The sequence below is a fragment of the Microtus oregoni genome, unplaced genomic scaffold (assembly GCF_018167655.1).
Source record: "Microtus oregoni isolate MIOR12 unplaced genomic scaffold, Mior012 000044F_ref0000062, whole genome shotgun sequence".
NCBI classification, from domain to species: domain Eukaryota; kingdom Metazoa; phylum Chordata; class Mammalia; order Rodentia; family Cricetidae; genus Microtus; species Microtus oregoni.
The window spans coordinates 6088555-6103520 of NW_024543218.1; positions in this window are offsets into that span (position 1 = coordinate 6088555).

A 14966-nucleotide genomic window follows, 5' to 3' on the forward strand; every position below is an offset into this window, starting at 1 on the left:
ACAGTAATTCCCAGGAGGAAGGAGGTAGAAGGGTCAGGAGTCTGAGGCCATCCGTATACACACAGCAATACCCTGCCATAACCTGTACCAAACAAGACAGCAGGGGATGCAGAAGCATTCCTCCACCTCGCCGGCAAGGACCATCAAGAAAAATACAGGTAAAAGATAACTGGTAACATAACTAATTTGGAAAACATTGAAATCTAAGCCAGGAAGGGGAAGCTACTGAGGTTCAGTCCATGGCAAATTATGCTTGCCATTCTTCTGAAAATAAGCTAAATCCTCAGTTAACGTCACCCCCAGCTCCACCTCCTAAAAAAGCCTAATACCACATGGAATATCTCTTTTGTGACGTATTTTAAACAATGAATGAATCCCAAACTCACCATCCCAAATATGCCAACGGTCGGTTTCTTTTCTTTCTTCTCCTTTTGACTAAAGAACATAACAAAGGAATTGAATGGAGGTTCAGAAATACTATGAAAACTTTAAAGTACCAGCCTGCTAGAGAACTAGGAGAAACATGTCTACAGCATACTAATTCACTAGGATCAGTCACTAAGACAAACATGTCTACGCAGTACTCATTCATCAAGACAAACATGTCTACACAGTACTCACTCACCAGGACAAACATTTCTACACAGTCTCAGTCAAACAGTCTGAGATCATTAATGTTGCTGGGCGGTGGTGGCGCACGCCTTTAATCCCAGCACTTGGGAGGCAGAGGCAGGAGGAGCTCTGTGAGTTTGAGGCCAGCCTGGTCTACAAAGGGAGTTCCAGGACAGGCTCCAAAGCTACAGAGAAACCCTGTCTCAAAAAACAAAAATAAATAAATAAATAAATAAAGTGTAAATGCAAATGTTCACATATTTTAGACATTTAAATATATGATTGTCTTTCTATGTTTAACTTTTACTTTGTGTATGTGTGTTCTCATGACTATGGGAGGCATAAACATGCAAGGTGCATGTAGGAGGTGGGAAACCCTGCATGCCATTCCTCGCCATCTATGTGCTAGAGACAAGGGCCCTTGTTATTCACCACTGGATTAGCCAGGCCAGCTGGCCCACAAGATTCCAGTGGTTCTCTTGTTTCCACGTCTAAAGGTTCTCCATTAGAGTGCTGGTATCACTCACACATCTCACCACATCTGGCTTTATATGGGTTCCGGAGACAAAAACACAGGTCCTCAAGCTTATGCGGCAAGTACTTTTCTCAGAGAATTACAGCTCCTATCCCAGGTGTTGGGATTTGTACAAGAATAGTTTCTTGTATCTAGATATTTCCTAATTTTTTTTAATGATTACATTCATTCACACTTTTATTTACAAGTAACATACTACACATTTAAAAAATGAGGTTTTTTTCCTTTTTTTTGGTTAATTTTAGTCTAATTATAATATTATGGCTGGGCATGGCAAAGCATATTTGTAATTCCAGGACTAAAATGGCTAAGACAGAAAGATTACACATAGGAGGAAAACCTGGGCTACATAGTATGTCCCTACTTGTAAAAAAGAAAAGACAGAAAATAAATCATGTTCCCGAATTAATCTGCCCAATTACCTTCTTGGTAAGTCTAGGTATAGTTCAATTACTACCTAGACATACATTCATTCATTAATTTTTTATTGGCAGTCTGGATAGTATTTCTCATCATTCTCTTTGCTACAGAAAGTAGTGATCAGATGTTGGACATAATTATCCTAATTTGAAAAATAATTACTCTATGGGCAAATCTAATTCTGTAAGGCATCTGAAGTCCTCAGTGGACCAAATAAAACCTTAAAAAGCCATGGTTTACAAACAAAACAACGTAACTATAAATTGTCAAAAAGATGCCTCTACATGTAAAAATGTCAACTGCTACTCAAAGTTACAAATCAAATAACTCTACCTCACAACCCACATTTGTCACCACCTGTCACTGCCAGCAGGGATGGCAAGCCATGCCAAATCACTCCTAGGAGAGACTATTTTAGAAAGAACATTATTTTAACACCGACTTTGAGGTTTAGAAGTTTATGGTTTTTTCTTCATGCACTATATGAAGTAAGAGGATCATTTTAAAAGAGAAGAAGTCCAGTTCTTAGTAGGACAAGATGGAAACAAAGCCATGAGCTCAGGATGGGTCCTGTGCTGGTGTAGCCGCAGCACAGCTTCAGGATCCCGAGCTAGGATGCAAGAAAAGAGACAGCCATGACCATCTCAGCTCTGCGCTTCCTTACTTTTTTGTTCTCTGACACTGATGCTACTTAAGAGAACAACTGACATTCTAGGTATGAGCTAGAATGATTCATTAAAAACTCGGAAGAAGGCATATGTTGACCTTTGGTAGGTAAAAAAGCATGCAGAAGAGTTATTTTAACTTGTCCTGGGTCCTGTTGATAGAACAAAACTAAGATTTAGAATGCAGTCTGCTGCTAAACCACCAAGTTGGGAGGCTGGAGATGCAGACCTCCGAGACATCAGCCAGGATGGAGCCAGTGGTACAGCATTTGCCTGTCACTGGGCTAGATATATTGTTCAAAAATAGATACTTGTCTAGCATGTACAGAGCCTGGATTCAATCCCTAGTACTGAAGGGAAAGGTATCTTTAATGTATATCTGTGAAATTTCTCTAACAACGTGAATGACTATTAGTTTTTCTTGTTGAGCACTGAGTTCTGAGCTGACAGTGCTCTGGGTAATCTACTAGTAGTGAGGACTGGTGACAATGTGGATTCTCTCTCCCTGAACTAAAGCTTAAAAGTCACTTAGAGGCTCACCCAGGCAACATCCTGGAGTAGATTCTGAGAATCACAAGTCAGTGCTGAGGAGCAGTTTAAGAGCCACTAAGCAAAAAGTACAAAGAATTTCTCTACTCTGAAGTCACAAGAGAACCAATGATAAAATGAAGACATGCATAGAATCAAACCATCTATTTTCTTTACCTTTCTCTTTGAACATCATGCAATACTTTGTATGCAATATAAGTGAGTGGTGGTGCACACCTGCAATTCCAGCTCTTAGGGAAAGGATGTGGGATGATCTCCAAGCCCCACCTTACAATACAGCAAGATCCTATCTCAAGGACAAAACAAGACCAGAGTACACGCGGGTACACATGTGAATGTGTGCACATAGTTCTTTAAGCTACTATGCTAAGCAATTACCTTCTAGAATGTACTGCACATTAGACATCTGGGTTTCAAGCAGAGCACAAAAAGAACATGAATGTTCAATATACAACTATGAACTTATTGTGAAAGAGGATGTCTTCTTATTCATAACTTTTATTACAGATATAAAAATTACTGTCTGGGATACCCAAAAGTTCTCCTAAGTTGATTTCTTTACTTTTTAATATTGATGGGGAAAGGGAGGATTTAAAACTACAAATGCATCTCACAGTGTCTTTTTCTAGACAGCACTACCCTAGAAACCTGGCTGGATCAGATGGAACACGGCTGCAAGCAGTCTCCTCAAGCCCCACCACACACTGCAGAGGTTCAGAGCCTGCACCACCATCCGTGGGGCTGCATCTGATCACCTGGAGAAGCTGCTGAAGGAACTCTCCCTTGGAAGAGCGGTTTCCCCACTGAATGCTCAACAATCCTCACCTGATGGGTAGTGTGTTCCAGACAGCTGCATTTTCCTGCAAAGAACTTTCCTAGAATGCTTTACCGCTCACCCTGTTCCCACATCTCAGAATATCAGTGAGGCATTGGCTGTATTTGACCTAGCATCCCTAAGTCACTGAGAGCAATCACTTTCTTTGAACTTCAAACTTCCCTAACATTGGCCAGTAGAAATTCTTCCAGCTTGTTACCATGACCGGTTTTTGGTTTTGTTGTTTTTCACGTCTTATTTATTTATTATGTATGGACGCATGCACAGCGGAGGAAGGCTCACGCACCACCGCAAGTTCCTATGGAGGTCAGGGTCAGCTTGCAACTTGCAGCTGGCTTCTGCTTCCACTCTGAGGGCTGGAAACAGAGTTTAAATTCAGGCTTGTCAGCCTTGCAGGAAGCTCTTTGCCTGCTGACAGGCCTGGCTGGTCCTGCTGTGTCTTTTGACTAGTCCATAAATCCTGATTCCTGGCTTGTTAGCATCAGTTACTCAAGGCTCAGAGTGTATTCTCTCTGTCCTAGATCGGGCTGAAATGAGCTGTTCTATGTAGCATCCGTTTCTTTAGCAGAAAACACCAAGAGAGCTTCTTTCCAATGTCCTTTCAGTGGACAGAAAGTGAACAACTAAAGATATTCGTGACTTCAGATTGGAGTTTCTCATTCTAATTTTACTTTTTTTTTTTTTTCGGTTTTTCAAGACAGGGTTTCTCTGTCGCTTTGGTGCCTCTAATTTTACATTTTTAAACATAAAATTTATTTTCAATCTGTACGTTCCCTTTGTAGATTCCTAATAATATTAATATATCCACCAATACCTATTATCTTAGCTTACAATTTCCTGTAAACATTAGCCTAATGAGATATGTTTTTAATTTCCTGTCACAGGCAGTCTGCTGTGATAAAAAATATACTGAGAATAACTATTTTCTCTAAGCAATGACATTTTCAGGTGTTCTAATTGAAGTACAGATAACCAATCTAGAGATCTAAATGCAGTTTTGCTCTGTTTCACCTGTCATGACACATTCTGTGTTTGTGTAGTTGTTTATCAGACCAAAGCAGAGAGCCCAAGCAGCACACGGCTCAGGTGCATGAGCGATCAGCAGTGCTCATAAAGCTGAGGAGATATATACACAAAACTAAAAGGGTGTGAGTGGTGGCCGGTCTGGAGGCTGAATAGGAGCCTCTTTCTGTCACACACACCTGAAGGGCTGCTCCAAGCAGAGGAGTTCCTTCCAGTGGCTGGTTTGTTTCTGAAGGCTGAAATACCAACCACTAATCATTTAGGGCAGTCCTGGAGGCTACAAACTAATTGCTCAAATGTACAAGACATTGAAAGACTCTAAATGGATTTGTAAGCCCCCTCAACCCTAAGACATTTTTCTAAAACCTTACACTCACTCTATCTTGGAAAAGGGACAGTCGCGCCCCCCCCCCTCCCCCACACGCTGGACTGCTTATCCTCCTGTGTCCTTGTGAATAATCTTCAAACATAACTCCATTCTGGGAATTGAGGCAAAGACAACCCACAGATGTTGATTCAGTTCCTGATGTGTTGATTTAGTCACTAGAACAAGGTCAGGAAGACCACAGAGATGCTCTTCCTTATCACCTGACCACGCAGCTATTCTCCTGCTCTGGAATAGACCAATCACTGCTGGTAACCCTTTGAATAAGCCAATCCAATAAGGTGGAAAACAACCTACAGGTTCCCCCCTTGTGTCTGTGGCTTTTTGCTTTAAAAGATGGACTGTAACAGCTATCATTGTCCTTCATATCCTGAACCTGAAGGACCCTGTCACGACAGAATAAAAATCCTCTTGCTTTTGCATCAGTTTGTGGTTATGTGAGTGGTGTCTGGAGCAACTCTTCCCTGATGTTTGGACATCTAGTCCAACAACATGTTAAGTATGAAAGTGAAATAACCTGGCTACCTCTTTTTGCCCATCTTCGAGTTCTCGTCTGCTCTTCTGTTCAGGTCCTCTTCAAGCGCCATCACGCCCTGGGGAGAAACCACAGTTCATCAGCCAAATACATGCCCGCGGGGCCCAGAGCCTAGGCTGACCTCACTGCCCCGAGGAGCCCAGCAGTGAGGAGGAGCCCCACCCTGATGCTCCTGGTCTGGGTCTGGAGTAACTCAGCCTCGGGATCCAGGGAGCTCCCGGGTCACCCACCTAGACCTGGTGCTGGTTCTAGATCCTGCCGCACCCCCTGCCGGGTCCCCTTGACCCCAGCCCACTCCCCCACCAGAGCTAGGCAGCAGTATCCACCACCGGGGGCTGGCGCCCAAAACACCGGCTGGGGGCTCCCGGACCTCCCGGAGCGACATGGGGTGTCACGACTTGGTTCCCATTGTCTTCCGTGGCCCCTGCCCCCTACACCCCACCACCACCACCGCCAAGCTCAGGCATCCCGAGCAGCAGACTCTTCCTTGGAACTGCTTACTACTCGTGTTTCCACCTCCTTCGCAAAGTCCGCCAAGATGTGGAATTTGGAAGAAGCGACTGTGAGTTTTGGAGAATTTGGGAAGATGTGGGCAGCGGCCTCAGCCTCTGGGAGCTTCAAGAGCTGCAGCGGGAAGGAACTGGAAGGAACTGGAAGGCTCCCGCGGGTTGGGAAGAGCTGGGAAATAAAGTAGCCGCAAACCCGCCGCCCAGGGGCCCCGCGGCCAATCAGCCTGGTGGGCGGGATTGGGCGAGCCTGCTGGAGGGGCTGCGAAACAGGAGCAGCTTCCCAGCCCCTTTGACCTTTGTGGAGAGGCATTGGAATCCTCTGAAACAAGTCTCTGCGTGTTCAGGTAGTCTCCACATGAAAGTGTATTTGCCTGGATAGTGCTCAGTTGGCTCACTGGTGGATCACACTGAAAAGGGTAATTTACCTGATCAAGCTAATCTGTAATTAGTAAAGCAATCAGGGGCTTTGCCTAATCTTCTGTAAAGTCCCCTTCTGGCAGCATTGCTTTCTTTTTTGTGATTTTAAGGCTGGTAGAAATTTTTCTGCGAAAGCTTTCGTCAGAGTGTTTGGCATTTTTCTAAAGTATATCCACTCAGTTTTTTTGACTTGGTGATAGTATTACACAATGGGGCATTTCACAGTAGAAATTTAAAGTACATAGTACCTTTTAACTCTGGACTCAACATCCACGTTTCTCCCAGGGAATGTGAGATTCTTACGTTTTCTGGAATTCTGATTGTTTCGGGTGTTGGAGAGTAACACACCCTTTCTCCCTCTAGTTGTGCCAGACTGCAACCTAACATTCTGGCAACTCGGTGATGCAAAAAGTCAAACTGAGCCGGAGTTCCTGATCTCGTGCCAGGGAAGCACTGACCACCTAACATTCTGGCAACTCAGTGATGCAAAAAGTCAAACTGAGCCGGAGTTCCTGATCTCCTGCCAGGGAAGCACTGACCACCTGATTAGAAGTGGTAGAGAACTGGTTTTTGTTTGTTTATTTGGTTTGTTTTTGGGGTTTTTTGTTAGGTGTTGTTTTGGTTGGTTGGTTGGTTTTGAGTTTTTTTGAGACAGGGTTTCTCTACGTAACCACACTCACTGGCTGTTCTGGAACTCACTTTGTAGACCAAGCTGGCCTAGAACTTACAGAGATCCCCTGCTTCCGGCTCCCAAGTACTGGGATTAAAGGCGTGTGCCACCAACACCAGGCAACACCCCTGTTTCTTATGCCAAGCTCTCTCTGTTCTCACAGATGTCAAGAAGTAGCCACAGCTGTTTTTAGCTAACTCATTGTGAGATGAACTGGGGTCTCCTTCCAGAACAAGATGGAGGTTATAACTAGCTGCATTGGAAGAATACATCAGAGGACAACTGTGCCTTCCCTGCCCCTCAAGAGCTTCAGGGTAGGGAGGGAGCAGATCAGGTCGCCATCTTTCCTCTCATCTGTTAGTGTGGTTCTCTCATCGTCAACCAGAAGCCTCTTATTTCTCTCCTTCAGTCTGGGCTTTGTGATCTTCATGCTCTAGCTTCCTTTCAGCGCCAGCATCCTCACGTCAACACATGAGAAACTTGTAGTTTTCCCTAACATTCCAGATGGAGCCATCCCCTTCTGCAGAATACAAAATAATGTCTTCAACATTAGGAACTGGGTCAAAACTCCGCTCCATTCTCCCCAGTGGCTTAAAAAGTTCCCTTTCAATTTGGGAAAATCAGATTTGTAGCTTCGATAAAGGAAATAATTTTGGGGAAGGCATTAAGAAGCAAGGTTGGATTTATTAAAAAAAAAACACCAAAGATGCTTCAAGACAGAGTAGAAGTAAATCTGCTCTCCACACTGAGATGAGCTTCTCCAAGGAGGCTTGGATGATATTTATAGGATTTTGGAGGCACATAGTAAAGAATTCCCTTTTGCATTGCCCTGTAGTCAGACTGATGAATATCTTAAATATCACGATAGAACCTTCATCCAGCAACTGATGGAAACAGAGACAGAGACCCACATGGGAGCACTGGACTGAGCTGCCAAAGTCCAGCTGAAGAGTGGGAGGAGTGAGAATATGAGCAAAGAGGTTAAGACCATGATGGTCATGTATGACTCAAGGTCATACATCATTTTGTCCTCAGGCTGGCCTTGAACTCACAGAGATCCCTGCCTTTGCCTCCCTGAGTGCTGGGATTAAAGGCCACCACTGCCTGACTGTAAAACAGATTTATAAGATTAGTTCTCCTACACCTGTGCAAAGGTACCAGTCCCACACCTTCATCCGTTGGCCCTTTCTACGTTATGAAGGATCCTTCCTCACAGTCTGCACTGTCCTTCATTTGCCTGTATGGACTTGTTTCACCAGCTAGTCCGTGGTCTTCCAATACTGAAGAGTGTATCTTTGCCACCCTCCGTCCTATTCAGACTTACAAGGATAATAATAACTAATGTTTATTAACCGCTAGTCCCAAGCCCGTTGACGGGACCAACTCTAATTATCATCGCATTGTTCTTTGAACATCCAAGCACACTCTTGTCCTAGGCCAACGACTCCAACTGGCGCTTTGGTCTGAAAGTCTTCTCCCCTTAAGTCAGCTGCACAGTCTGGCTCATGCCTGATTTCTGTTCCAGACCTTCACTTAAATGCCATAGCATGCGCAGTGCCTTGCATCCGGCTTGTGTATACAAACATACATCAGGTGAATGAGTGAAAGCGGTGAGCAGGCTGACTCAGCCAAATACAGCCTAGGGATAAGGTTATAAGCAGGCTCTTGTTGCAAGGAACAGTACTCTTTTTTATATATTTCTTAAAATTTTTTAAATATTCCACCCTCATGAATAGACTGAATATTGTTCTCATGGGTCTGGACTTATTACTTATGAACAAATGGCTATGAATGAAGACCACCCCTTCTGTCCTGACAGCTCTTCCCATGGCCTCCCACCCTTTATTCAGCTGCTCTGCTGTGTAGTACCCGGCTCTTGGGAGATGCAACCATCTGACATGAACTTCATCCCCTAGACCCGTGACTTCAATAAATCCGTGCTATTTGTTTTGATTGCAAGGCTGAGGATAATCCTGAGGCCTTTCACATAGTAGACACGTGCTGCCACTGCTTAAGACCCCCCCATATCTACTCTATAAATTACTGAGTGTTCTGTTATAGCCTCAGACCATGCAGACTCGGTGTACTTTTGGTAACATCAAATTTTAGTTAACAGAATGTGTGGATGCTTATTTTTTATATCAATATTATCATTATTTTTTATTATCAGCTGGTTTATTTACCATCAGTTACAATGGTCTGTTTTTAATACAAATACCATATTCCTTAGACTGTTTTAGCTTTGTAATATAGTTTTAAATCGCTTAAAAAATTCTATCACATCTAGAAAATCTAGAAAATTGATTATGTTCTATTACCTAACAAGTTTGATTTATAAATCTACTGTGAAGAATTCACAGGCCATAATTGTATACTGAGATGAATACTCAAATCCTAGCTCCCCTTGGGGTTTTTTTATTTAGTGTGCATATGTGTTTGTGGGCCCATTACATGTGAATGCAGAGAGTCTCTCACTGACCTGCAGATCACCAGTGTAGCTGGGATATCTGGCCAGTGAACACTGGAGATTTTTTTTCTGCCTCCCTTCCCAGTGCTGGGATTACAAACATGTGAGCATGCTAGCTCTTAGAAACATGCACAGAGGCAATCCAAACTCAGGCTGTACTTGTGCTACCAGCACTTAGGAGCTGTGCCTTCTCCTGAGCTCCTTTGAGTATTCATTAACAACAAATTAACAGAAACCCAAAGGCTTTTCCTTGACTTCTTGCTTTAATTCTTCAGGAAGTTCTTCTCAGGCCCTCTTGTAAATTTTGTGTCTCTCCCATCATTTCTAGAGTGGCTTGTCCTACAATTCTCTGGCTCTCTGGCTTGAGTCCAAATTGAATACATCTGAAAGAGTCTGTTCTGTGAGAAGAAATGAAAATGTGTCTTGATGGACTTCTTAGCCTGGTCTGGAAAAGACTCCGAGAAGATCCCAGTACAAAGAAACACAGACACCTCCCTTGTGTGAGTGTTATGAGGGAAGGAATGAAGGACCCTGAGTAGGCAGAGGCTTCTTGGGTACTAGTTAGGACATGAGTACACACCCCAGCATGTTAGCTTCTTGAGACAGGTAGTGATACCCTGGCAGACAGGGAGTTAAAATACATTAAATAAAAATAATAATAAAAAAAACCTTAAAAGGAGACGGGTTTAAAATGCCACAGTGAAAAATCTATACACTGCTTATAACTCATTTTTCCGTGCTGGCCTTCCAGCCATCATGAATAAGCTCACTGTAGCCTTTCAGCCAGTGGTAAAGACATGTAATGTGCTTGAACCAAACTGCAAGTTAAAGATGAACCACAGGCAGGGGCTTTAAACTGGTCACAAAGCTGATGATAGTAAATACCATTAAATCTTCACTTCCAGCCAAAGCTAACCAAACAGACACACAAATAACAACAACAACAAAAATGATGTGACTTAATCCTTCCTGGCCACACAGCCAAAAGGTAAACCAATGACAATAAATCATCTTAATTCTTTCCTGTCTTAGACACAAACTGAATTCTTTGCCAAATGGGGAATTTGTAGCTGACTACAAGGTTAAACCAAATAGTATTAAAGTTACATATTTTGTCCTTTGTTGTCCAGAAAGGCAGGTCTGCTTTCACAGCCCAGGCCCATATTGCCTTGAGAGGAGAACTATAAAACATGCAAGGAATGATGTCCCTAGGCGACAGATTGGGTTCCTCTTTCTGGTATGTCCAACTTGTTCTCCAAGTAGGATCTTTCTACTTGAACTCTTATAAAAAGAGAAACTTTTCTCCTTCTTTCTCCCTCTCTCCATCTCCCTGGTCCCCAAACAAGCCCAAGTCTCAAGTTTGCCTGTTCTGCTACCTCTGTTTCCAAAAATTCTGTGTCAGGTGTGAAGTTTTCTTGTCAACGAGCCAAAATCTTGCAGAGATGAACTTGAATTTGCGCATCCTGAGACATTGGCAATTGTTAAGTATTCTATAACGAAGTCTCCTCCCTCTGATGAGTATCTGATTAATTTGTGTGAAGGACAGTAATGTTACCGATATAGAACGACTACCTCAGCTCTTATTAGATAACAGGATCATACTGAAATCCTTGGTTTTGGTTTTATCAAATCCAAATTCTAATCTGGTCACGTCAGAGAGGGTAAGTATTTCAGTCAACTTTTGAGTAACGCTTCAAAGCCATGAGTTGGATGAAGTAGTTAGTGGATAACAATACATTAACTTAATTGACAATTGATCTAATCTAGACATTATCTTACAGTGTAAAAGCATCAACAAGTTTGTGTCAGAGGCATGCCCTAAAGTCAAGGTTATTTTGTGTGGCTACTGGCTGCCCTGTCAAAGTAGCAAGTCGTCCGTGATGACACCGAGATAATATTTTTGACATATCTTTAGAAGAGAGTTCCTTTTGCAAGATGGCCCTCAGCATTTCCTAAGAGAAATAATGAAGTTTCTTCTCTGATGCTAGCTTGTACAGGCTCCAGGTCACATGTTTACTTAAGCTGTTTGTCCCCAGCGTGCAGCCTCCTGTGACTGTCATTCACCTGCTTTGAGGGAAGAATTCCTGTTGTCGAGTTTCTGTCCTGCCCAGTTCCTGCAATCGTTAAGTCCCAAAGAAATCACACAGAAGTCTACATTAGTTATAAACTGATTGGCCCATTAACTCGGGCTTCTTATTAATTCTTATAACGTATTTAACCCATTATTAGCCCATTATTTTTATCTGTGTTAGCCATGTGGCTCAGACCTTATTCAGTGGGGCAGTCACATCTTGCTTCTTCTGTGGTTGGGTCAGGACTCCAGAGGAATGGGCTTCCTCCTTCCCAGAATTCTCCTGTTCTCATTGACCTGCCTCTACTTCCTGTCTGGTTGTCCTGTCTATATTTCCTGCCTGGCTACTGGCCAATCAACATTCATTTAAAATATAATTGCCAGAATACAGACCATTCTCCCATACAACTTCCCCCTCAGCCTCATGCTGGTGCCAATTTGTTGTCAGGGATTTCTGTCCTGCCCAAATTCCCTTTCTGTTCTATGAACTGGGCATCAGGTACTGAGTACCAGGTGCTCAGGCCTGCCTCTTCTCTTTGCATTCTTACCCACACTCCTCGTGGATTTCACCATGTTGTCTTTTTCCTGCTATTTGTTTCCAGGGTCACCCATGGCCACCCACCTCCTGAGGCAGTTCCTTATGGCTTCTGTTTTCCTGCTATGGAAGAACTATGCTCAGTGTCTTCTCCACCACCCTTCAGAATATGCCCCCCCTCCTGTGTGTGTGTGTTTGTGTGTATGTGTGTGTGTGTACATGCACATGCATTCATATTCCCATGAGTGTAGGTCTGTGGGATTTGGAGGCACAAAGTTATCTTCCTCAATCTCTCTCTCCTCTATTGAGATAGGGTCTCCCCTAAATGCAGAGCTTTGGGAATGCCTGTTCCTGCCTCCGGAGTGCTGGGACAATAGGTCCTTTGCCCTTCCTACCTGGTTTTACATGGGTTTTGGAGATCTGAACTCTGATTCTCAAGCTTCTGTGGCAAGCATTTTATCCAGCAAACCATTTACCAGCTAGAAAATTAAAAAAGACAGTCCAGAATTAAGCGGAAACAATGAACTTCAGGTGTTGTGAATTTAAGTTTGGTCATTCAACAGTGGGTAATGTGCTCTCACAGGGACTGAAGTCACCCAGTTGTTGGATGCCATGGGAATGTATGGTGACCTGTTACTGGGTGTTCTGACTATTTTTCTTGCTTAGTTTTTGTTAATAAGTTGATGAGTTGTTTACTTACAAAATACTGTGTTTCAAAATAAAATAATGAGCTTATTTGTGTGTGTGTTCAGTAGATACATTTCAGAGATTACTTCTAAAGGGAAATTCATTTTATATCCAATAAGTATTTAATTGGAGCAATCCTATTTAACCATTATTCTTCTGGCCAAATCTTCTGTCTTCAGACATCAGCACTAAAGAATTTCCGGTATGAAGTAATCTGTACCTTAAAAGGCTTTTGACCTTTTCACGTGGCAGAGTTTGTGCAAGTGTCATTCCATGTTTGATCTTTTTTAATTGGCTTAATGATTCATAGAGTTTGAATTTACCTATTCTCAAATGATATATTTTGCGGAAACTAGATCAAAAAAGTTTGAGACTGCATTTACTCTATGACTTTTTAAAAAAGACTTTTGAAAAATCCATTTAAAGTGTATTATAAATATATTATATTTAAAATAATAAATAAGAGATGGTGTTCAGATGGGCCAGCGCATAGTTGGTTACATGTGAGTTTTACAATTGCACTAAGTCAGGGAATATTTTATTTTAAATTTGTTATTTAATTTTTAAATTTAATTTAAACTAGGAATTCATTCATTCATTCAATACTATTGGGCCCTGTTAGATTTTACAATCTATTCTAGAATTCAAAGTTGAGCAAACCAAAACCTCTGCTCAGGTATGTTTGATGTCGCAACTAGGAGAGAGACAGAAGTTTAGCAAGTGATTCAGTGTGTTCCAAGGTAAAAAGTGCTCTGGGGACAAATTTGAGGGAGAAGACAGGCAGCAGCAGATAAGGAAAGACTACAGATTTAAATAGCTCAGTCGGGACACCTTACTGAGGAAGTGGCATTTATTTTTTTCCTTTTTTTTTTTTGTCTTTTTAAAAATTATTTTATTACTTTAAAAAATACCAATCCCCACTCCCTCCACTCCCTCCCCTTCTTCCACTCCCTCCCCCCTCTAATCCTAAGAGAGGACAAGGCACCCTGCCCTGTGGAAAGTCCAAGGCCCTCCCTACTACATCTAGGTTGAGCAAGGTTTACATCCGAAGAGAATAGGATCCCCCAAAGCCACTACATGCAGTAGAGACAAATTCCAGTGCCACTTTCAGTGGTCCCTTAGTCTGTCCCAACTGTTAACCACATTAAGAGGGACTAGTTTGATCCCATGCTCCTTCACTCCCAGTCCAGTTGGAGTTGATGTGCTCCCATTAGCTCAGTCAAACTGTCTCAGTGGGTGAACCCCTCATGGTCTTGACCTCTTTGCTCATACTCTCACTCCTTCCACTCTTCAACTGGACCTTGGGAGCTCAGTCCAGTGCTCCAATGTGGTTCTCTGCCTCTGTTTCCATCTGTGGTTGGATGAAGGTTCTATGGTGATATTTAAGATAATCATCAGTCTGAACACAGGGCAAGGCCAGTTAGGCACCCTCTCCCCAATTGCTTAGGGTCTTAGCTGGGGTCATCCTTGTGGATTCCTGAGAATTTTTCTAGAGCCAGGTTTCTTGCTAACTCCATAATGGCTCCCTCAATCAAGATATCTCTTTCCTTGCTCTCATATCTGTTCTTACTCCATCTTGAACATCCCATTCCCTCAAGTTCTCCTCAACCCTCCCTTTCCCCCCTTTCTTTTACCCCCGCCACCCTGCTCCCAAATTTTGTCAGGCAATCTTTTCTGTTTCCAATTCCCAGGTGTGCCTATATTTGTTTTTCTTTGAGTTCACCTTATTACTTAGCTTCTCTAGGACCATGAACTATATAGGCTCAAAGTCCTTTGTATAAACAAAGTATCCACTTATGAGTACATACCATATTCATTTTTTGGGGGGTCTGGTTACCTCACTCAGGATAGTGTTTTCTAATTCCATCCATTTGCATGTAAAATTCAAGATGTCATTATTTTTTTACCGCTGAGTAGTACTCTAATGTATAAATGTGCCACACTTTCTTTAGTCATTCTTCAGTTAAGGGACATCTAGGTTGTTTCCAGGTGCTGGTTATTACAAATAATGCTGCTAGAGGAAGTGGCATTTAACTAAGACAGAATGGAGC